At 38.5% G+C, this 23,769-nt stretch overlaps 1 long non-coding RNA gene across 2 annotated transcripts in view; it reads left to right on the top strand.

Moving 5' to 3' along the window:
- The window catches only part of LOC104689378, a 285,241-nt gene that overhangs the window by 237,721 nt on the left and 23,751 nt on the right, over window positions 1–23,769 (top strand). The gene's annotated exons all lie outside the window — the stretch shown is intronic.

Raw genomic sequence — 23,769 nt, 5'->3', positions numbered from 1 at the left:
GCATAAAAATGTGAATGGAAAGGCCACTTTTTTTTTTTCTCTGACAATGGCAAGAAATGGAACACTAGGTAATTTTAGAGCAGAAAATTTTAGTGTTGAAAAGTCCTTTTAAAATAGGCAGTAGAGCTTCCACAGTTCCAGAGGACCAGAGGAGAGCTATATTACTTCATTTTTCTTATCAGTACAAAACAATCAAAACAAACAAACAACAAAACCAACCAGAAAACCCTGTCAGACTAATCTGGATTTTCCCCAGCCACAACAAAGCTCTGCAATGAAGATTAAAGCCATTCCTAGCCAGAAAATCAGCAGAGTTTTATGGAGAGGCTAGAAGACAATTTTGCCAATATTTTTGAGAAAACTAGGTCTATTCCATGCCACAATAAGATTGATTCAACTACAAAAACACCCCCCAAAAAAAACACCCCAAAAAAATCCAAATATTCCTCTTTCTAAACTGAATTTTGATGGTGCCATTGTTTTAGAGTATTCACAGCAGTATTTCAAATATGCTATATTCAAATAAAGCAATATTTTTCATATAACATATTTAGGTAATGCTTAACTATTTAAAGCATAAGCTTTTCAAAAGCTGGGAGATGGGAAGAACTTTTTTCAGAGTTTTTTAGGAGGGAGTTTTTGCAAATTTATAAGACATGAATATGTCTTTAGGTCAGTGAGATTTCAGACGGCAGGAGGTGCATATTGACCAAGAGTCAATGCATTTCTTGTTTTGTGTGTGGAGTGTGTTTGTGTCTGGGGGTGTCTGATCAAATGCACAAATCAGGTTTACTGGACTGAGCTATTCACTGGAGCATTGCCTGTAAAAATGTTAAAAGTGTTAAGAAACTGCCTCTTCTTACTCTTCATGCGGTTTGAAACTAGTCATAAGTAGGAGTTCAGTGGAATACTGGGCAAATACTACCACAGCCTGGAAAAACACAGCTCTTTTAAAGTGCTTGCTCTTTCTTTTCTTTTTTTTCTCTCTTTTTTTTTTTTCTTTTTCCCCTTAGAAAAGTCCATAAGGTACATAAGGCAGTCCATCTGTTGTTTGTCTAAACCAAATGAATTGCCTCTTTTGACTTCCCATTTTTTACCTGATAACTGATCATTGTTCAGTCGCAGTGGGTTTAAATTAGAGACAGGATTCTCTCTCCAAAAACACAATATAGGAAAAGCCAAGTAAAAATGGAACAAATACATAAAAACCTTGGAGGGAATATAGTATTAGAGGGAGAAATTAACACATTCAACTGGTTGTGAAGCAAATGCATTTCTTTTTCTAAAAAATGAGTAGGTTTTTGAATCTGTGTCAAAGATTTGTGATCCAAAGATACTTTAAAAAGGCCTTTTTTTTTTTTTTTTTTTTTTTTTTTTTTTGGGGTCAAAAGAGCCAAACTGAGCAGCTTGGTTAACTTGTCCTTTCAAAATATCTGTAGAAATTGTCATTTAAGGTTAAGCATCCGTGGTTTAAGTGGCATTAAAAAGATGTCATTTCTCTGTTGTGCATTCATATCTGCTGAGCATAAATTAGAAATAAAAGGCAAAGCACAGCTGGAGGAGGTGGGCATGGGGAAGTATTTTGCCATGTGATAAATATCACAATAGCCAAGCAACATCATCTACTGGTACAGAAAAGGAATTTCAGCCACCTACTTTCTGCCCCAGTTTTCCATGAAAAATATTTCATGAATATATCAGGCCTGAGGATTTTAATACAACCAGTTAATTATTGCAGAACAGTCTAAAGTAGCTAATCTTTTCAAAAAAATCATCAGTATGTAAAAAGAAGGTGATAATAGCAAAAAAATTTTAGTGTCATCATGAGAGGTGAATAACTTACAAGTAGTAGCATTTAGGTACACACACACACATCAGTGTATCACACACAAAAAGTAATCTCAAGAAAATGCCCAGCCAGCCTGCCCGTAACAAAGATCTCTGGCACAAAAAGGTCTGAGAGAGTGCAAAAAAGCTGTGACTGGTCCTATGTCTGAATTGTCCTCAAATTTACAAAGAAGATCTAACATCCAAAAATTCACGCAGAGCAAGGAATGAAATGTAGCACAGGAGAGTAAAAGCTCTCTTTTGGTGTTTTGCGGGATTTGAGAAAGAAAAACTCGAACAGATTCAATCTCACAGCAAAGAACATTTTCATTACCCGGCTGTTGAAGGCAGCCTGGTCACACAACCACAGACTCATTCCAGTGACTCAGAGTCTTTTATTCTATGTGTGTATGTAGTTTTTTGTTAGATGATTCCATTGACTTCTGAAGAGTTACTTTGGATCACAATGATATCACTAAAATGAGGTAAGAAGCCTCAAAATACCCCACCCTACAGAGCCACCTCCAAGGCTCAAAAAAACCTCTGACTTGAAGAAATTGGTGCAGTGTTCACAGATATATTTTAGAAACCTGATTGCAGACCCTTATGCAAATAAATTTGCCAGTCCTCTCCTTCTTGAACTTCAACATGAAAAAACTTTAGAATACAGAGCTCAAAAAAACTTCTCACTGAGTGAGGAATGGATTCCAGCCACGCAGCAAGGGAAATATCTCCTGAAATGGTGTTGATGATAGGGACAGGTAGGGTTGTATAGCACAGGTTCATTTTCTTGTCAGTAAGAGCTAAAGTAGCAAGACAGGAGCCACTCAGTAAGAACGAGAATTCAGCAACAGCTTGGAAAGAAAAGATTAAAAAAACCAAAAAAAGCCGCCAAAAGTTCTCTGAGTATAAAGTCACACAAGGCAGTTGTACATCATGTGAGCATTTTCTGTCAGAAAACAATTTTTGTTTTAAAGAACTGTCTATTTTACCATTATTGTCTGTTTTATAGACCAGAGGCTTTTTTTTTGTTAGGCCCTCTGGCTCAAAAAAAAAAAAAAAAACAAAAAAAAAACAAAAACCAAGCTGGTTTTGGTTTCTGTTGCAGCTAAGGAATGGTGTAAAGGGGTTTGTTGGAATCTATTTCTGACAATAAGTAGGAATTGCACTCTAGCAGATCTTAACTTCACAGATTCTAGGATAAAATGGAATATCCTGGGTGATGCAATACTGACAAAAGTGTCGCCAGACAGAAGAATTGCCATGCTTACACAGAGGCAACAGTGAGGTTTTAGTGTCTTAGGAACATTCACAGCAACTTACGCATCCAGCAACGTGTAATTTGTGATTTGAAAATGTGGTACAGCACTAGAGCTGCTACCATGAAACCAAACAAACCTGTGGGGAAAATACTGCTCAGGAGCTCTTCTCAGTGACCTACAAAGAGTTGTTAGCTTGTTCAAGGTCAGCTTTCTCTCTCTGCAGCCAAAATACACATCTTTTCTCTACAACTTTTACAAATATAAAGTTGCAAGCTTTCTTTTTATGCCCTTTTGTCACATGTGAGGTGCAGACATCTGTGCCATCCTAGAGTCCCCATGAGGTGTCACAAATCGCTTGGGATGAGAGGTGTGAGCTTTGTAATATATCCAGGGATGGAGATAGAGCCTGTTTTTCAAAGCCAGCCTCTTCTGGCTGCTTCCTCAGCATCCCATGCTGCTGTCCCTGCCAGTTTGATAGAACATATCACAGGTCTTGGGCTTTGGAGTTCTTGGAAGCCATGACTTAAACTGGTAAAGATTTCAGGTAGGAGAGCAGTGCCATTCAGCCAGACTGGAATAAGAGGAATGATTATGCACAGACAGCTTTTTATAGGCCCTTTTTCCAGAGAAAGCAGGATCTTCATCCCTCATTCCATTATCCTGAGGGCTGGGGGTCACCTCTTGGGTTACTTGCTACTAGATTGGAAAGCTGTGTGGTATTTAGGAAGGAAAGTTCAGAGCCACGTGAGTCAGAGCGAGTTCCTCTTTCCTTCTTTCACTGTGTCAGATATGACAGATTAGCAATTTCCGTAAGTGATATTTAATGCTAATTACTTCAGGGTCAATGAGCTGTGACCAAAAAAAAAATCTTCAATAGGGCTTTTCTCATATAAGGCTTATAATGAGTATTTCTTCAGCCCCATTTCAGCTCTTCTCGTGCGTCTGTCCATACCCAGCCCACACCAGCCTGGACACCAGTGTTGAGCTTCAGGCTTTTGTTTTTCCAGTTATCCTCATCAAATTACTCCTGCTGCCAGAGATTTCAAAATGACAACACAGACTTGTGATAAGAACTCAGGATTCAGGTGCAGAGAAAAACCACATTTTCTGATGGCATGCGCTTCCATTTCAAAGTCCTCCTGTCACAGATGAGTTTGTGTCATCCCCTCCCTCCCCACTTTCCTTGCCACAGTAGGTTTGTTTGGTTTTTAGTTATAAATATTAAAAAAAAAAAAAGGCAGGGTTTTTCTTTCTACATAGAAGACAGGAATTCCAGGCTTTTAGAAGCACAGTGAAACACAGGAGTTACTGAGTGGAATGGCACAGTTTTTTCTTGCCAAAGCCAGACCAGATATTGTCTTTGTGTCTTTTGTCCCTCAAATCATCTCAGTAGTAGCAGTCTTCAAATATGAGTCAGACCCATGAGAGAAGATAAAAGTAATTTTGAGTGTAGGGTTTGGGTTTTTTTAAATTTATCTTTTAGGATCTTGAGGTTTAAGTTCTTAGTCTTGTCTCTGGTATCTGGAGGGTAGAAATTTGCTTTATAAAACAAAGCTGAAATTCTGATATGGTCACATGGCAAAAGGGTTCTCTGAGGTCTGAAAAAGCAGGACCCAATGGAAAAAAATTCACCATTTTGCAGGCATGAGTTTGTGACAGCAGTATTATCTAAATGCCGGGAGAAGGAGCAGCCCTTTATTCTTTCCCTAGAATATTAACAAAGCTCCTTACAAGATTAAGTGTTATCAAGTGTGATTAGAAATACACTGCTAACGTTAAACACAGTTAACATTTACACAGTGCTTGCTCAGAGGCACTGCAATGCTTACCTAGAACAAAAATTGATGACTTGAAAATAATTATTCATAGTCTACTTACTAAAACAAACAGTGGAGTTTTTTTCCAGTTGGCCAAAAATCTACCAAATTATTTTGGTCAGAAAAAGAAGAGAGTTGAACTTGACAGCTAAAACTCTGCTGCTATTGCTACCTCAGTCAATAGTATTGGCAAATTGGCAAATGTACTGCTGTAAGTTTATGGAAAACCAACCTTAGTCTCCTGCACAGTTCTAAACTGGTTTAAGGCAAGTAAAATCAGATAAAACTATTACCACGGACTTTACAGTTTATGTCAGGTTTTACTATTAATCTTGAAATTTAGTGTATTCTATTGCGTTTATTAAATCAGTTGGAAATCTTACATCAATTACCTTTTTTGTCAGCTAGTATGTGCTATAAATTTATGGCCTTGAAAGAGCACAATTAAAATTTTCATTATTTTATGAGAGTATTTTTGTGCTCATGCATCTGAATTAAGGCTGTGTGAGTATTGCACTCGTGCTGAAAACTTTCCAGTCAAGTTTAAAGAAAAAATCATAACAAAGTTACCTGCTGCAATTCTAAATAAGAAAAGAACAAGACACATTTATTATGTAAAGGAAGTTCAGTCCAGAGGAAGATCTTTTCTGCTGTCTTTTGAGGTGATGGAGTAGAAAGTTGGATTTTATATGCAGCTCCTTTCTTAAGAGCTCTTTCTTTAAGGAAGTGGAAAAAATTAATGGGAAACCCAACTTGGCATCAGGCGGTGAATCCCAAATTGGAGACCATAGGCTTGTATAGCCAACCTTTGCTTTAAAAACAAGAAGATCAGTATGAAAACTGCTGTGAAAGCAGAGATCTTATTTTATTTGCTGAAGAGGAGTGGCAAGGAAAGAGATGAGGAAACAATCTTCAGCTCAGAACATCTCTGAATAATTCTCTGAATAATTTTACCATGAAAAATTTTGCAGTTCACAAAAGCATAATGAAGTGAGGGAAGACTATTAACCCTAAATAGCTGCAGGTTTCATCAGAAATTAAGTCTTAAGCAGAATGAATGAACCAGCCACCCTCACAACAGCTGAAAATGTGGCCAGTCCTTACAGGAGTCTATTGCAAACTATACAAACTTGGCTTTATTAATTTCAAAACCAGCAGCCAACTGGTACACAATGCATTTAATTTATTATTTTTATAATAATTATTATTACTATTACTTACTTTCTCCATGAGACAGTTTTACACTTACTGAGCAGATGAAAAATAGCTCGGTTCTGTATTCCTCTTCTAAGTCACATTATTTTCCTGTTTGTATGTGACTATTTTCATTAAAATAATGAACACTGACATTGCATATGGACTTGGTATCTCCTTGCTGTGGAAAATTAGTTAAAATTTGTTTTCAGAGAGTGCACACCCATGCCCTGATTCAATGAAGCTTCTGCCAGGGTGGTGATACCAACTCTGAAATATTGAACCTGTATGTGTGTACATGTGGGTTTTTAGTGTGCGTGTGTCTATATACATGGCCCCCCAGAAGAATTTGCTTTTCTTCTTATTTCTCTTTCCAAAGGAAGCATGTAAGTGTCCTGTGTTCCTCTTGTATTCCTATGAAGACACCGAAGACACATTTGACTTTGACCTCTCTGCTTTCTTTCTTATCCTGGAACTGTCTGAATAAGCATCCAAAATATTTTTGCCTTTATCAGACTCAGGCTCAGGCATTATGTTTTAGGATTAATTTGGTAATTTTTTTTTCTTTATTTTAAAGACAAAAGCTCTTTCTGAAATGCCTTGTTACAGACAAGAGGCTACCTGGTCATGACTATCACATCCTCCTGAAAGTCAGGGAGCACTTCACCAGCACAACCACAACATCCTTGAATTCTCTTAGGAATTTCTCAAAGCCTTTCAGGTGACCACATGAAATGTTCATGGGGAAAAACACTTTTTTGCTGTGACAGTGGTTGAACAATGGAACAGTTTGCACAAAAGGACAGTGAGGTCTCCACTCCTGGAGTTATTCAAAGCCCAAGCATGGCTGGAGCTGCTCCAGCAATCTGCTCCAGTCCTTTTCTGATCAACATCCACAGGACCAGCATTCATTGGAGGAAAAATGGTCTCTGGTTTTCCGAAATCAGTGCACAAACAAAAATATTAACTCTGACTCGCCTTAGTCTTCTGATACAAGGTTGAAACTGATTCGTTATCAGTTTCAGCTTCCTGTTGAGTAATTAGCCTTCCACAGGGTTTTTTCTGATGGATAAAGGCTTTGCCTAAGCATTCATTGAATTGGAGCTTTCATTTTGCTATAATTCTGTGTATTTTATAAGATCATTTTTGTAACAGAGGAAGATTCAGTTACACAATGTAGTACATTCTTCTCAATGACACAACTTTATTGGAATTTAAGTTTATTAGCACGATTTTATGATGTGCCCTTTATTAATATTACAATATGATGCAATAAATTACTGTAATTTTATTAGATAATTCAATTCATACTCCTTCTATCAGAAATGTGGACATAGGTCATAATGTTAAAACGATATTTGAAAAGTGAAGACAGATTTTGAACTGTTTGTAATTTTTCCTTAATGGGAAAGCACTACCAAAAAACCTCTTGTATTAGTGAGGTAACAAATTTATCCTTTGGTTTTTTTCATTACTCCTATGTATTTACTGAGCATTTTAAAAATATTTTTTAGCTAAAGGCTGCTCAGAAATGTTTTAGATTAAATGTGCTGTCAATATTCCCCATTTTGCCTAAACAAAAGACAACAGAAGGATAGGAGGGTTTTGACTTCACATTATTGGCTGTTAAGTCCCTCTGTAAATCAAAAGTAACATGTCACTGCACAGTATCTGAGCTGACAACTGAACCTGGGAATACCCTTCCCTAAAGTTCCTTTAGCAAAATTCAGTGGTACAGAAAGATTTTATGATGTATAAAAATAAACTTACAGTGGAAGAGAGAATTCCAACTGTAAAAATGACACCTAGAATTGGCTGCTCCAAAGTGAATGTCTGAATCAAATCTTATGTTTTTTAAAACTAGGAGAAATGAAAAGTGAATGATAATCTTGCTATAAAAAAATGAAGATCTACTTCTGTGAGTAATAGAAAATACCTGGGTTTTCTTTCTCAGCTTGAAAAGCAATGATAACAAAAGAATAACTTTATATGCAGTGCTCTCAGCTGCCAGAGACTGAGATAGGAGCACTAAAACTGACAGAGCTCACAGATACAATGTTATGAAAGAAAAAGAGTTATTTTTCTTTTCAAGTTCTCAATCATTCAGTGAAAGACAGAAGAGGGAAACTCACTCTTCTTAAAATCCCATTCCAGAAAATGTTGACATTGCATTTATATCCCATCAAGCTTCAGATTAATTATGTTAAAATCATATTTATGCTTGATATAAACCACATCTTTATAGAATAAGGTTCAAGTTACAAACCCTGTCACTGATAGAGTAAATCTGATGTGTCATCTCCTTGCTAGTGTTTTATTTTTGCATAGAGTTATTTACTCAAGGCATGTTGAAAAGTTACATGGCTTTAAACTGAAAGAGATTAGGTTAAGATTAGATATTAGATATTAGGAATAAATAATATTTGTGAAGGTGGGGAGGCCCTGGCACAGATTGCCCAGAGAAGCTGTGGCTGCCCCATCCCTGGAAGTGTCCAAGGCTGGATGGGGCTCTGAGCAGCCTGGTCTGGTAGAAGGTGTCCCTGCACGTGGCAGGGTGTAGGAACTGGGTGATCTTTGAGGTCCCTTCCAACCCAAACCATTCAAAGATATTCTGATTCAGCAACAGTGACAAAGCAATTTCTAACTTTTTAAAGCCAAGAATTTTCATTCAGTTTAGGCTGGAGGCCTTGCAGTGCTCTGGCTTTGGGTGGATGTAAGCATATTCCAAGAGGGAGGGTAAGAGAAACAAAGACAAGTTACCTGAGATGGGCTCTAGAGAGGGTGACCTGTCAGCTCTGAATGGAACTGGTTTTTAGGTTTTTGAACTTAAATGTCATCTGGAATTAATAAAAACTCTCTAGTTTGTTTTGGGGTCCTTACTCCATGACTGTCTACATTAAATATATGTCAGTCCATTCCTTTTCCACCCAATTGACTCCAAAGTTTGAAGTGGAAGCAGAACCCGCATTACTTTTTCTTCACCAGCTGGGGAGATCAAATTTTAACAGTATTAATTAGTTAACAGATTCCTCTGTGTTATTCCTATAACAGAGCTGTGCTTCAGGTCTTTTCTGAGCCAATGCACATTAATTCTACCTAATGAACGAAAACAGAACCACAGCTTCTAAAATGGAATCTTTTTTTCTAAGCAACTATCATTATAACATCTGGCTGTGCCAGATAACTTCTCTTAAGAAGAGCTATGGAAAGTTTAATCTTTCACTGACTGTGGCAGTGAGTTGCAAATGCCATATGTTTTCTGGAAGAAAGCTGGCAAAGCATACACTGTGTTTCCTGTAGGGATGAACCTTCCCTAATTTTACTCGTAGTTGTGTGGGAGCCCTGAAGGTGGAAAACTTCTGTTTGGTTGTACTTCTTGTTTGTGTTTGTTGAAGAATATGTACCATACACAGAGTATCCCTCTAGCTAAACTAAAAGCGTGGTGAAGCACAAGATACTTTAATATTATTGGAAAGAGAAACCAGGCTGGATCATCTCCTTACAGCAGATGTTGTACCAGCCTGGCTTATTTGTATTGCAAGAAATACTTACCAAGGGTCTGGCAAAACTTTTATCCCGAGATTGGGTCACATGAAGGTACTTTTCCAAGAGGACCCTAAAATTACAGTATAAAAAATGCCAGGCTCAAATAGAATAACCTTTCAGGACCTTGAGGCTTCTGGTTCTTGTCAGATTTTGAGCAGTAAAATAATTTTCAGTTTTGGAATAATCAATCAGCACGTTTAATGTGTACAGAACATTTTAGTAATTTTCTCAAAGACTTTAAAAGGTCTAACTTGCAAGCTGAACATAAAATCTTCAACAAGAAGACTGTAGGTTATAAAACAGGTCTCAGCATTATTTTTGTAGTCTATGATACCCTCAAAAAAATCACAGCTTTTACTGCAAGATAAAATTATATTGGTTTGGAATATGAGCTTGCTGATTTTTTGAGACTTCATGCTGTTTCTATTTTATACTGGAATGCCATTTAAGTTGTATTCAATATTAGCAAATTTATTTTCCAGCCCATTCTGAACCTTAGGAAGTCAATTCCAACTGTTACTCAAAGAGTAAGGACATCCTATAATTTTTTTACAGTAGGAATCTGCATGACAGACTGACCTGCCTGATTCTGATTCATATTTATTTTCTATGTTATGTCAGTAACTTGGTAAAAGACTTTTGATTGGCATTTTAACAGAATTGCTAAATCTACCTTGAATTCTTTTATGGTTTTTTTGTTACAAAAGGCAGCCTAGTCCTTTGGAGTAGCACTTCCAAACTGTCTTGATTTAAAACCATCTGGGCACCACCTTCAGCATTTTATGTCCCTTCTCACAAACACAACATTAAAAACAAAACCAACAATAATAAAAATAACTAAACAAACACCCCTCCACAAGCTGTACTCTAATTTTGTAGAAGAACTCATGTGGAAATCCTGATCTGGTAGTTCTGGGGGGTTTCCTTTCAAATTTTTACCTTAAGGAGCATACATTGCCTTTCCAGTGCTGCTTTTCATTTTGACAGTAGAGAAGGAATGGCTTTTCACATAGGTATAAATATTTCTACTTGCATTTTTTATTCAATAAGGACTGTGCTGTTATTTGTTCCTTGATTAAATGTAATCAACACAGTGTCAGCATTTGGATTAAAAATATCCCATGAACTCTACCCTGACACATAGAAATAATCAAGCTTGAGCACCTTGGCCTTTATTCCATCAGCTAATTAGAGTAGAATGAACATAAAGTTTCCTGAGGGCCTCTAGTTCATGACAGAGTGGATCCAAAGAAGAAATTGGGAGCCTAAATTTCAAGTTGTAATGTTCAAAACTTCTGCTTTCGTGCCATCTACTTCTGGACTCTGCACAGCAATCTCTAGGATTTAATGTTGCAGTTTCCAAGACAGTAGAAAATCTGCTTCTGAACCGATAGAAGCTAAAAATAGAGAAAGAAAAGCCCATGCTCTCACAAATCCTGAGGAGTCTGGGAAGCTCAATACTGAGTTAGTCCCTGAATCCAGCAAGATCCATAAACTTGATGTACCTTTTTCCATTTTATCAGAGGATATGATCAGATCGGGATCTGAACTGGACTTGTCTTTTCACAGAAATCCTCAGATTTCTGTCTACTGGACCAGTCTTTGCACAAAATCAGGTCCTCTGCTGCATCTGCATCCCCTTAGGCAGACCCACCCCCTGAGCTCAGCTCCTCTGCTCCCAGGATGAGAGCTGATATCTGCATTCACTTTGCTGTCACATCTTTTTGGGGTGTGGGCTGCTTCAAGAGCAGCTCTTCAGATGAGTGTCAGCCGTGGTCTTTTAACTTTTGAAGGATAAATGCTGCCTTCAAATTGTAACACTTTTCCCTGCATAAATTTCCCTTTGATAATTGAGTGGCAGTTGCTGAATGATACGGTTACATCTCATAGGTGGCTGCTTTAGGCTGAAAATAGCTGCTAAGGGAGAAAATGGAATGAGGAGGGGAAGAAAGATGAGAATTGGCCTCTCAAATGGAACCTGTGCTTTTAAATTAGATGCATGATAGAGGATGACAGAAAAGTGATAGGAGCTGCAATCCTTACTCGTATTCCTATGGACTTCAAAGGGAGTTTTCCCCTTTGAGAACTGCAGGATCAGACATTCTATCTGTACTTGTTTCTTTCAGCGTCTGGCTCTTTCTCGTGTTGTCAGGAGAGCTTTTCTCACCATATGGGACTTGTGAAACGTTTTTAAAGCCCTTGGTGATGTTCAGTCCATTGCCTACTTCGCTGGGCATTTCTTACACCTTTCTAAAAAGTGCCACTACAGACAAAACTTTAATTTGCACTTAAATGTGGGAAGACTTCCTTTTATAGAACAGTTTTTTACAGCATTTGACTCTTACTGCAGCTTTTGAAAAGGTAGACCTGAAAAAACTGGCTTGCCCCATGCTGCCTCAAGAGAACTGGAACGTGTCCTTTTCACTTATTACTGTTAGATTTTGGCTCTTCCTTTCCCTGCCTGAAATGAAAATGTTCTTTTTTTGAAGAAATCTTTGTCCCTTTCAGGTCATGGGATGCAGAATGGCTCTTGGGCTGCTCTTTCAAGCTGGTGAAGGTAGCAAGTTAATCATTAGGTCCACGTTTCTGGGTAAAAATGAATCAGCTGATATCATTGAGCATGTATATAGAAGATATAAATGTTGCTGTATAAAAATGTATCTTGTGTTCCATAATGAGGACCTGATTCTGTGTGTCCCCCAGTCACCCTAAATGCTGGTTTAGACTTTCTGTTGTGGCACAGCCCAGTTCAAAGGTATTTGTTGTAATTTTTCACTGCTGCATCAGCAGAGGAGAAGAGGCCTGGTGAGTGCCAGAGAAGGTTCTTGTCGCATGGTCACTATGTGCACATGAGAGGTGTTGTGTTATTGGCTCAGGTAGATGGAATATTTTGAGGGAGGAGTTTTAAAAGTTGTGATGAATAATTATGGTAAAACATGTTCTGATAGCTTTAGGCTACTCTGAAAGAACAGGAAGTATCCTTATGCAGTAATAAACATTTTAATTGCAGAATCACAGAATCATTTAGGTCGGGAAAGACCTCCAAGACCATTGAGCCTAACATTTGACTGATCACCACCTTGTCAAGCAGACCAGAGCACTAAGTGCTCCCAGTGTTTCTTGGACACCTCCAGGGATGGTGGCTCCACCACCCTGAATTCTTTTGCTGGTGGTAGTTTAGGGGGTGAGGTTAATTACAGCAGACAAGGCAAATATTTAATTTAGTTCCTTGTTATAAATCGTGACTTCCTTCAAAAGATGACATTGTTCATTGTCTGCTGCACCTATTCTGTAATATCTGTATATAGGCTTATACTTTTATAACTACATTTTTTTTTGCCAGCAGACTCTTGTAGACTAGAGCACCTAAGTTTGTCCAGTAACCTTTCCTTTTCTTTTATCCTCTGGCATTCTACTGATCTAGTTTACATAATTCCTTTGGCTCAAGTGATTTGAGATACTGAGGGTGAAAATCATGACAGAAGACTCGAAAGAAATCATTTGGGTAAACCTCTGGGTGGCCATCAAAAAATCTTGTTTCAAATGCCTTTCAGCTGTGCAGAAATGAACAGAACCTCATTGTGACATTCAGCTTTGATCAAATGTCATATCTGGGATTCCTTCTGCACAGCAGTGTTTTTATAATAAGGGCTATCATAATACTGCAGCTCAGATATTAAACTGGCACGAGAGGAAAGCCTGGGAGCTGGATGCTTTTTCCAATGGATCATAAATCCTCAGCATTCTCTGGAAGAAGGAAGTTTTAAATTAGCAGCACTTTCTTAGGGCGTTGGCACCATCCAGATATTGGTGTATTCTGACATAGACATCCTCTGTGGCCTTGCATCAGTCACTCAAGCTCCCTTGATTTTTTTCTCTAGATTTGTTTATCTACAAAATAGAGATAATAATATTTTTTCCCTCAAGGAGAATAAAGTTCAGATAAATCAGAATTATGTTGGTAAAACTTCAGAATCTGTGACTTTGACAACACAGTATAAACTTATCTGTGATTTTGCCCTTCTGTGAAATTGTCTCGGTTTTGAAAGACAGGTGTCTGCTAAGGAAGGCAGAGGCCCCCCTTGAAGTGGCAGATATAACCCCTTTTCCCTCCAAGTTATTATATTTTGAAATCAAGGGCCTTTAGGCAAAGATGTGGGAAATAGGAATAACAGTTCTTTACTATATATATATATATATATATATATATAATATGTATATAACCAGTCAAACAAAAAGAACAACAACTCTTGGCAGTAACAGCAATCACAAACCCAGTCCCAGCCTTCTCGGCTGTCAGGCCCTTTCCCCTCGGGTGCAGTTCCGCTCGCAGCCGGCAGGGGCGCTGGCGGCTCCCGGTGAGCAGGGCAGGTGCGATGGTTCCCCGCGGCTGCAGGGGGCGCTCCGGAGCGAGCTCGGGGAGCACGCGGCACCCGGTGGCCCCTGGATCCCGGGAAAGGGATGGACAAAGGCTTCACAAACCCCTGGGCAGCTGATCCCGGGCTCTCAGGAACAGCAGGCTGGAACGGCAGGGACGGACGCAAATCCCAGGTGGCAGGCGAGATGTATCCAGATGGGAGAACCCCACGGAGGCCCAGGCAGGCAGGGCGAGCAGGGCTACAGAGTAGCGAAAGCTCGAAGCAGCAGCGGAGCAGGGCAGCCACAGCTCGGCCTCCAGCAGGGCAGGGAAAGCGGCTTTTGGGGTCCCGGCGTTGTTTCCAGCAGGAAGAAAGAACGGCCGAAAGAAAGAAGCAGCAGCTCCTTTCTCTGCAGCTCCTCTCTCCGGACGCTCAGAGCGAACTGAACCCACACCCAGGTGTAGACAAAGGAGTAGCCAGGCCCGCCCCACTCCCCTTTTTGTCTTTCTTAAGTACAGCTATTTGTCCCCTAGCAACATGCATATGGGAGAAAATTCCTTTAACAGGAAAAAAAACTAAGACTAAACTAAAACCCCAACATAAATGCATGATATATTTTGCTTCTCCTCCCTCGTGTCTTTTTTGTTAAATTATTTACTCTTGTTCATATTAATAATTCTTGGCCTGCTTAAATGATCACAGAGAGAATCTGGGGTTTTTTTAACATGCAACCCCAGCATTGACGTCCTACCTATAATTTACAAAAAAATATTTTTAAATTATTCCCCACATGTACAAACCACACACCTTTAGTCAAAACCATAAAAACACGATGTGTGAAGTTTTATCTTTGCAAGTGTAACTACAGAACCAAGGAAGGCAGCAAAAAAGGAAAACTGTCCGTGTATCACATTTAAATGATAAGCTTTAAATGACCATTTGAATGACAATTTTCAGGGTCCAGCCTCATGAGCTAACCACATGAATGCTCTAAAACCCTCAGCGTTCCTCCTCCTTCAGCTCACTCTCTTATCCATGACATCAATAATCCTTCCACCTGCTGCTGATTTCTCCAGGGTGAGCAGCCCAGTTACTTGTTTGACGCCAAATAACATCCTATTAAAAGATGTAACTACTAAAAAAAAGATAAGTATGACTTGGAATTCTACTGTCTGCTTAGGTGCTCGCTTAAATCCTGTAAATGGTCCCATCTCATTCTTCATCAGGACTATAAAAGTCAACTAAAGAAATCCCTTGCTGGCTATATTGGTATGGATGCTTTTCCCATCTGATTTTTCATTTCTTTTAATACCAAAGGCCTTGTTCTCCTCGTCCATTAAAGTCTTTGTTTTAAGTAATTAAGATGCCTACATGTCAAAAAATGTCTAAGTGGGGAGAAAAAAGTCAAGTAAAGATAAAATACAGGGAGAAGGGAGGGGACAGCAGAAGAGAGGAAAGGAAGAAACCTGAAAATGCCTCTAAATTAAAAGTGAGAGATTTTTTTAAACTCGTAATATACCTACTTTTGTTTGAAGAAGTCAGGTGGAAAAGTACTGTCCCTTTTCTATTATCTAGCAACCATTCAAACAGAACATGAAGACATTTGAAGTGAATTTGCCACTCTCCAGCTCGTTATTAAAAGCAACATATCTGTATTTGAGGGTTCAAGTATTTCCTTCTGAATAAGCCAGCAGTGGAGCAGAAAGGAGGGAACTGTTGTGAATGTGGTTGTTTCTGGTGACGGACTTCAGAAATTAAACACAGATGAGTTGTACCAGCAATCTTTACTTTTGAGTGACAGGAAAAGATATTTGTTCAGAAAAAATGCAGTAGGAAAATGTTGCCTTTATCATGAAGCAAATACTAGGGCTCAGGGTCCAGCAGATTTTGTGGTGCTGTGGCACTTATGTCACCTACCATAAAACAGAGATCCTTGGAATACTTTCCAGGCTAAAATGGACACTTGGGTTTTAATAGTTTTCCTTATATTTTCACTTATTTTCCTCACACTTCAGTCAATTATATATTTCAGCAACTAGGCAATCATATTGCTGCATTTCAAATGAGGGAAAAAAGGAAAATTACCAAGATTAAACTTGTAATATTTGTAGGTCTGGTTGACAAGTGGGTGATCAGTCAAATGTTGGACTCAGTGATTTTAGACATCTTTCCCAACCTAAATGATTCTGTGATTCTGCAATTAAAATGTTTATTACTGCATAAGGATATTTCCTGCTCTTTCAGAATAGCCTAAAGCTATCAGAACATGTTTTACCATAACTATTCATCACAACTTTTAAGACTTCTCCATCAAAATTTGTAGGTGGGCCCAGCTTATGCAGCAAAGGAAATGGGTTAAATGCAAAGCAAGCATTGAGCAATAAGTCATGAGGAATGGTTCGTGAAGAGCATGATTGCATGAGAATTTGTTTCATCAGCGAGCTTTAAAGCTTCCTTGAGGGAAGATATTCCCACTGGTTTCCTGGATTCAGTAAACCTATGTTCCCTATCTTCTCCCCAAAGCTTCTTGTATTTCTTCCATGGTACCATTTAGTCAGCCAAGTACTTTATTTCCTTTATTTTGTCTTATATCTTTCCCCTTTCTCCACCTATTTCCTACCACTCCATTAAACCACCAGGCCAAAAGGAGTCTTTACAGAACCCATTGAGATGCCATTATGTTCACATCTGATTTATTTCTCACGAAAGAGGCTTTTCCTTCCCCTGCTGCTACTCAATCTATATAAACTGGCTATTTTAGTTTTTATGACAAATCAGGCACTGCACTAGTGAGGTGAGAATGCCACATCAGGAGAGGCTTCCCTCAGGCTCCAAAATGCAAAGCAGTCCTGGAGATCTCTCATATTTGATTGATATTGTCATATTTGAAGTGAAATCCAAAGATGAGTAAATGGATGGGCATCACATTAAAGGCTTTTCTTATGAAGACTGAACAGGATTTCTGTCAAAAAGCTGAACCTGCCTTTCACTAGAAGGCTTTCAAAATCTGTGGCTGGCAGAGCTGACTTCACAATTAATAAATATCATACCTCTGTGCATATGCAGTTGCCTATAACAGCATCGATTCCAGTGAAATCTGTGGAGTTTTGTGTCTGCACAAGCAGTGGAAAGTTCCATGACACATTTCTGATGGCAGTAGCAATGAAGTACAACTCTTTCCCAACATGTCTTGAATATCTGATATGGCATTTCAGCCTGAGGAATTGCAATTTGCAAACAGATGTGGGAAAGCTCAGTGGAGCTTCTGGATGGTGCAGCATGTCATAAAACCCAGGAACAACTTTATTTTCTAAAATAGAAGAGCTGAACACATACATGGACATTCTCTCCTAGGACTATGTTGCACAATACTATCTCTGATACATTTAAAAGATAAATAATCATAAAAGATGAAATAGTGCACAGTTACAAGGGATGATTTATTTTAGAAATTTTTTTTTCCTTTTTTTGAAAACCTGCAGTATATATTTAGTTCTTTTAATATGAAAGAAGTTATTAAACAAATTTGTAATGCTTCCCTTTTTGTTTGCCACGGGGTTAGTAGTGCATTTGGCATGGAAAGATTAATTTAGATGTTTTATTGCCCTTTATTAAGCCAAACAATATTATTACAGGAATGAGTGATTGCAGCTCGTGGTATCAGTGTTCTTCCAAAGAGGAGCCAATGTGGAAATAGAAGAGATCTTCACATATATTAAACCAACTGCTAGCAATCCCTCAGAGCAGCCTACAATTAATTAACAGTAGCCTTTGATGATCTGAAAATGGAAAAGTAGTTTACATTTTACTATCTCTGTATTGAGAGCTCACAGTCTCTCTCATTTCCTGGAGTCGTCCATTTATTTACTTCTTTCAGTTCTTCACTAAAGGATTGGGGCAACAGGTGGGGGGGAAATTATTTTATATTTGAGAAGTAGGAAGAGAAGAAACCTCAAATTGTCTTGTCCTGGGAAGAATGGGTCCATGCCTGGGGGTGCTGAGGCCAGCTGAGGTGCTGTAGAGTTGTGTCCCATATGCCCAAGGAGATCAATTAACCACAGTACGAAAAAGAGAAACTGATTTGTTTGGTTGGTTTTTTTGTCTGCCTGTTTGTTTTGAACCTGTCATTCCCCAGTATCTCTTGATGATCCTTTTATTGTAAAAGACAGTGAAAAATTATTCTTCACTCATCGGAACCTCAAGTGCATGGATCTCAGGCAATAATCTGAAAAAGCAAATCATCTGTGAGATAGTTGTGATGGAGCTTGATCATGAACCCTTTTGATTCATTCTTTGGTTTGGGTGATTTATTATAAACCTATAAAGGTCAACTGCAGATACTCTGAAAATTATAGATCTGCATGCATTATTAAATATTTTCAAATAAAAACTAGATTAATTGATAATGTTCACAATATTTTAGTTGGGGGACATGATTCATCCAGATCACCACATTCCATTTTGTCCTTGATATATGCTTTATTAATGATAAACTAATGAAGCCAGGATCTAAATCCTGGCTTTACTGTTCATCCATGTTCTTCTAGGCTTTTCCAGTCAGATTACCAAAGCATTCTCTTAAAGGAATAGAGCAAATCAGATGAGTAAATCTCTGAAAAAAACCTGAACAAAACATAGGGGAAGATGAGCTGTTGAAATGCGTTGTTTTGAAATTCAAAATATTAAAACTGTCCCATCAGAAAATGTTCTAAAATGCCCCTCATGAATGACTGCGTAAATGATGGGGATAGAGAAACTGGATCTTATGAATCTCACATTTCCAGCAGTACTTGCAGTTAGGTCATCAGATTTCTATCCTTTGCAGTCTATTTTGTCTTATATTCACCCTTTGGGCAGTTCCTAGTTTCCTTGTCAATCCTAGCAGAGTCAAAAATGCCCATGAGAGATGCACATTTGTAGAGAGAGAATTCTGAGAGAATCCAACATCTGTAGGCACAAGATTGGAATGGTAACCCAATCACCTATCAAGCATGAAAATGCTTAGTTTAAAAAACCAGCTGAAACTAAATATGGCAAAGTTGTATTTAAAAGAATTCTCAATTACTTTATTGAACCTAAAATCTCTCATAAGCCCTGCTCTTATTTGTAGGAAGCATTTTGTGTCTCTTAAAAACTGTGGATGGCATAACCTTCTAAAAATAATAGGCTTTTTTTTTTTTAACTATAAAACATAGCTGAGTGAATATATAAAGCAAATCAGTTGACATTGTCCCCTGTGTCTAGCATTAGACCCAAATTCCCTTTTAGAATCACAGCCTATAAGTGACTGAACTTTTAGGAGACAGATTCCACCTTCTGGACTGTGCCCAATAGCTGAATGCCCAGTGAACAACCACAAACCCTTTCTCATCTCCTTTTGTGATACAGGTGATGGGGTTATTGCAAACACACTTTCCCAGAAATGAAAATTCCTTTACCAAAGGTGCACGGTTCCAGTTAGAAATCCTCAGTGAAAAAAAAGTGCTGTGCCACATCCCTCACCCTGGGTCCACCCAGATGGTTGGAGCATATGGCAGCAGTGAAGTTGTCACTGGGGTGCCCCTGGGTCCCAAAACGAAGATGTTGCTCTCTTTACTGAGCTGACCTTTGAGGGAACAAGCAGAATTTCCCTTCGGGTGTCATCTGCTAATTTGGCTCTTTATAAACCACCAACAAACTGGATTCAAAGGCAAACATGCACCAAGACAGGGCTGCCCCAAGGGGCTTTATTAGATAAATTATTTTAAATGCTTCTGGCCAGGAGAAGTCTGATGAAGACAGATGGCAAAATGGAGGAGTCTCTTTCCAAAGGGAAGGAATTGTTTTTCAAGCTTTGCTGCAATGCCACTGTGTTTCTGGGAAAGATTTAAGAACTGGGTCTGCACAGAAAAAAAAATCATAAGTGTTGGTAAACTATCCAAATTTTTATAATAGCACAGGGGGTTTTTCATAACTATTATCTTTCTAAGAATGCTTTCATTGGGTTTTTAGCAGGAGATATTAAGCAACTGGGCCTGCATTAATGTGAGAGTTGGGAATATTCCCTCCCTCTTATGCAGAAGAGGGAAAGCAGAGATGAAGCTCTTGCATAACAAAGTGCATGAGTCACTTTAAATGAGTGAAATACCAGAAGAAAAACTAATGAGCACAAGTAATTACTGAAAATGGGTAGTGAGAAGAAAGACAGAAGGTGAGGCAGTGTAAAGCCTCTGTGTGGAGGAGAAGCACCACGGATTTAACCTTGCGCTGGGGAGGCTGAGCGCAGTGACTCAGGGTGTTTGTGCTACTGCCTCTTCACCAGGGTGAGAGTCCTTCTCTAAAACATTTTCACAACTGATGATAAAATGCAGAGTTTCTCTGTGGGGTGGCTGACTCCCTGGTTGTCACCTGGTGTCTGCAGCATGTCACCCACAAAGGGAGCAGGGATGAGCAGCAGCTGGAGCAGCCCAAGCTCTGCCTGAGCAGGGAGCAAAGCAGAGGTGACTTGTTACATGGCTTGAAGGATCAGTTAGAACTCACTACTGAAAGGTAGCAGGAGGGAGCCACCCTTTATGGCCCTCAGTACATCTCTGAGAGCATGAAAGTCTTCTGGCTGGGTATCACAGAACAGAGTCCTTCAGAAAAAACATCAAAATGTTCAAGTGTTGGTTGTCTCTTCAAAAGGGAGGGCAGAGCCAGTCTAGCTTCAAGGTCTGGCATGTGCTTCTGGTACCATCTCCACTTCTTCCCCTGAGCCTGCAGAGGAAAGCCCTCAGTTTGGACTTGTCCCAGAAAATTTATGTTTCACAAATATATTTTATTATAATAAAATATTATTTGGCATTCAGACAAGTCCTTCTGCATGCTGTGTCTCATTTGCAGAAGGCTCTATTGCTGGCTGCTGATCAAACTCTGTCTTTAGGATTTCTGCAGTGGAGTCATAATTAAGAAATAGTCCAAACCATAATGAGTGCTACAAACTATTCTGGGTATCTTGAACTTCATTATCTCATGCTAAACCTATTTTTTATAATATTGAAATAGTATCATAGAGAACATTGGATAAGAAAGTTTCCTTGGAAAACACTTCCAAAGTATATCACAGGAGTGATACCAAGATTTCATAAATCTTTATGATAGCAACACCACTTTATTTATAGTATGATTTTTCTAAATGGTGATAATTGCTGTAGTTAGTACCAGAGTAGGACAATCTGTAATTTAAAAAAGCAAATTTCTTTCATTATGTTTTTAAAATTTCAAGCTATTTTTTGTGAAAGATTTTTAGTTGAAATTGAGAATATTATTAAAGTTTGGTTTGGGGTTTTTTTTCTGCTTTTCAATTGATACAACATTTGTGCCTCATGTGCCTCAGGATTGTTTCTTGTAAGCTTTAGGACACAGGAAAGAACGACAACTGCACTCTCTTTTTGATGTACACACATAATTTTCCTATCCTAAATTTTGTATTGTCTTCTAATTGCATGAAAATTATTGGGCTTTATTTTTCATTTGTCACCTGGGTATTGCAAAGCGATAGAACCAGCCTGCCTGGCTGTGATGCAAAAGGGAGAATTTTGTAGCTGTGTGAGGCAGATCCAAGCTAAAATAAAAAGTTGTCAGCTACATAACTCTGGGCTGATATTTTCTGAGTTTCTCGAGCCTCATGCTTACCAAGGAGCCTATTCATCAGGGAATAATATTAGCTGGATATTTACATTTACAGCATTTCAAATCAGTCTGTCTAAGCACAGGGACCTTGTCAGAGCACACAGATTGTCCTGGAGCCCCCCTTTTGTGGCATTTCAGGCTCACAACCATGAAGCTTTCTGTTAAATCAGACTCTCAGCTTGTGCTGAAGGATCTTTGATGACACCAGGTGGAAATTGACTTCCTAATATTGGTGTCAAAGCAAATGGGAAAAGAGACACAATATTTTATTATGTGCTTTGGTTTGGGTTCTTTTATTCCATAACTCAAAAGACTGGAAAATAGCTCTTATTTAATACCAAACTCAATAGCTCAGGCACCTCCATTCCTCATTTTGGTTTTAGGAATGCAGTTGTTACTTAACAATTATGGTTGCTACTGTTACAGTGCACTGAATTGGAAAAGAAAGACAAAAAAAGGAGACAATTGCTGTGTTTTAAGCTTGTTGAATTCTGACAAAAATCAGGCTGAGAGAAATTTGTTAACCATCATGACTTAAACCCCTTATTTCTATATTTGGTAATTAATACCAGGCTCTATAAATACAAGGTACTGTGTGTCTGCCTTTAACCAACTGCAGCTGCTGTAGCTTTTCAAACAAGTTGCTGTTCTTGCTCTTAGAGAAAAGAAGTTCTGATAGTTTAATTTGCTGTCTAATGCTTATCACAAACTGCAGTTATAGTTGCTTTTATTTTTCCCACATCTCAGCACTTGGGGGTGAAACGTGCAATGCAGAGCCTCTGTTTAAGGTGCAATTATTTGAGTGACATCCAAATAAAAAGTATTCAATGAAGATCTATAATGTGAGAGCATTGATATTTGTGTGTATATTTAAAAAAATAAACATATCTACATAACAAGGGCAAAAATATCCTCTAAATCAGATCTACCATGTCTACATTGACATCTTTTAAAATGATCAAAGCAAGCAAACAAAAAAAAAAGAGAATCCCCAATTTCGTTGAGGAAATCTGGTGCTTTACTTTGTATTTAAAGCTCTTCTGTCACTGGGAGGCCACCTATTGCCTTGCCATACAAATTTGACTGTGATGAATGTCCCTGAGAAAGGCACTCAGCAGCAATTTGTAGGTTTGGAAGCTGAATTACCTGGAGTTTTGGCTTGGTTTAACCTGTTTCATTCTCTAATCTGTGCATTTTTGGGCTCACCCAGGTACCATTATCCCAGCAGGGCTGAACGTCCAGCTGCCCATTGTGTAAATGTCCACAGGGAAGCGATACCATATCATTCACCATTTGCACCAAAATCCAAATAGGCAGGGACTCTGCCAAACCTCTCTCTGGCACATCCTTATTTCCCATGCCTCATATATTTTACAACAATTTTCTATGGGATTTTTTGTGGGTTTTTTTTGTGTTTTTTTTTTTTATTACAAAAAATATATGTTTATATTTTATATTCATTTTGACTACATTACTGGGGACCCAAAATTTAGTTTGGGACCCAAAACTTACCTGCAATCAGTAGATTGTGAGACCATTTCACTATCTCTAACAAGATTTTTATCAGATCACACATCACAGGTTTTGTATAATTCAAAGATTAGGAGAAAAGGTCTGCTGCAACCATGTTATCTGATAAAACTAATAACAAATTATTTACCTTTCTGGATAGAGGCTGGAAAAACTAAAGCATTTTTTGTTTTAGCTTTCAGGTACTATAGTAGTTGTTACCCAGAAAAAAAATCATCTTTCTTCCTCACCTGCACTTTTTTTTCTCTGAACTGATACATTACATTTTTAAAAGATTGGGGTTTTTTGGTTTTAATTGAATCAATGCGAGTCATATCTTAGAGATATTTCTTCCCATCTTAACCAGTTTATACAAAGGTAATAGAAGTAGTTCTTACTGTGGATAAAACCTCAAATATGTTGTCATAGTAGCTGCATTCCCACTTTCAGCACAGAGTATAAACCATGGGAATCTGGATTTCTTAAGAAACCTTCAGTATTCAAATGAACTCAACGCTGAGCCTGACAGATGCAGCAGGAACAAGGACGTGCTGATTTTATCACTGAGTGCTCTCACCGAGGAGCCTCAGCTGCAAAATACCACAC

Source organism: Corvus cornix, chromosome 1 (genome assembly GCF_000738735.6).
Source record: "Corvus cornix cornix isolate S_Up_H32 chromosome 1, ASM73873v5, whole genome shotgun sequence".
Lineage (NCBI taxonomy): Eukaryota > Metazoa > Chordata > Aves > Passeriformes > Corvidae > Corvus > Corvus cornix.
The sequence above is the reverse complement of the archived record's forward strand: the minus strand, read 5'-3'. Positions and strand labels throughout refer to the sequence as shown.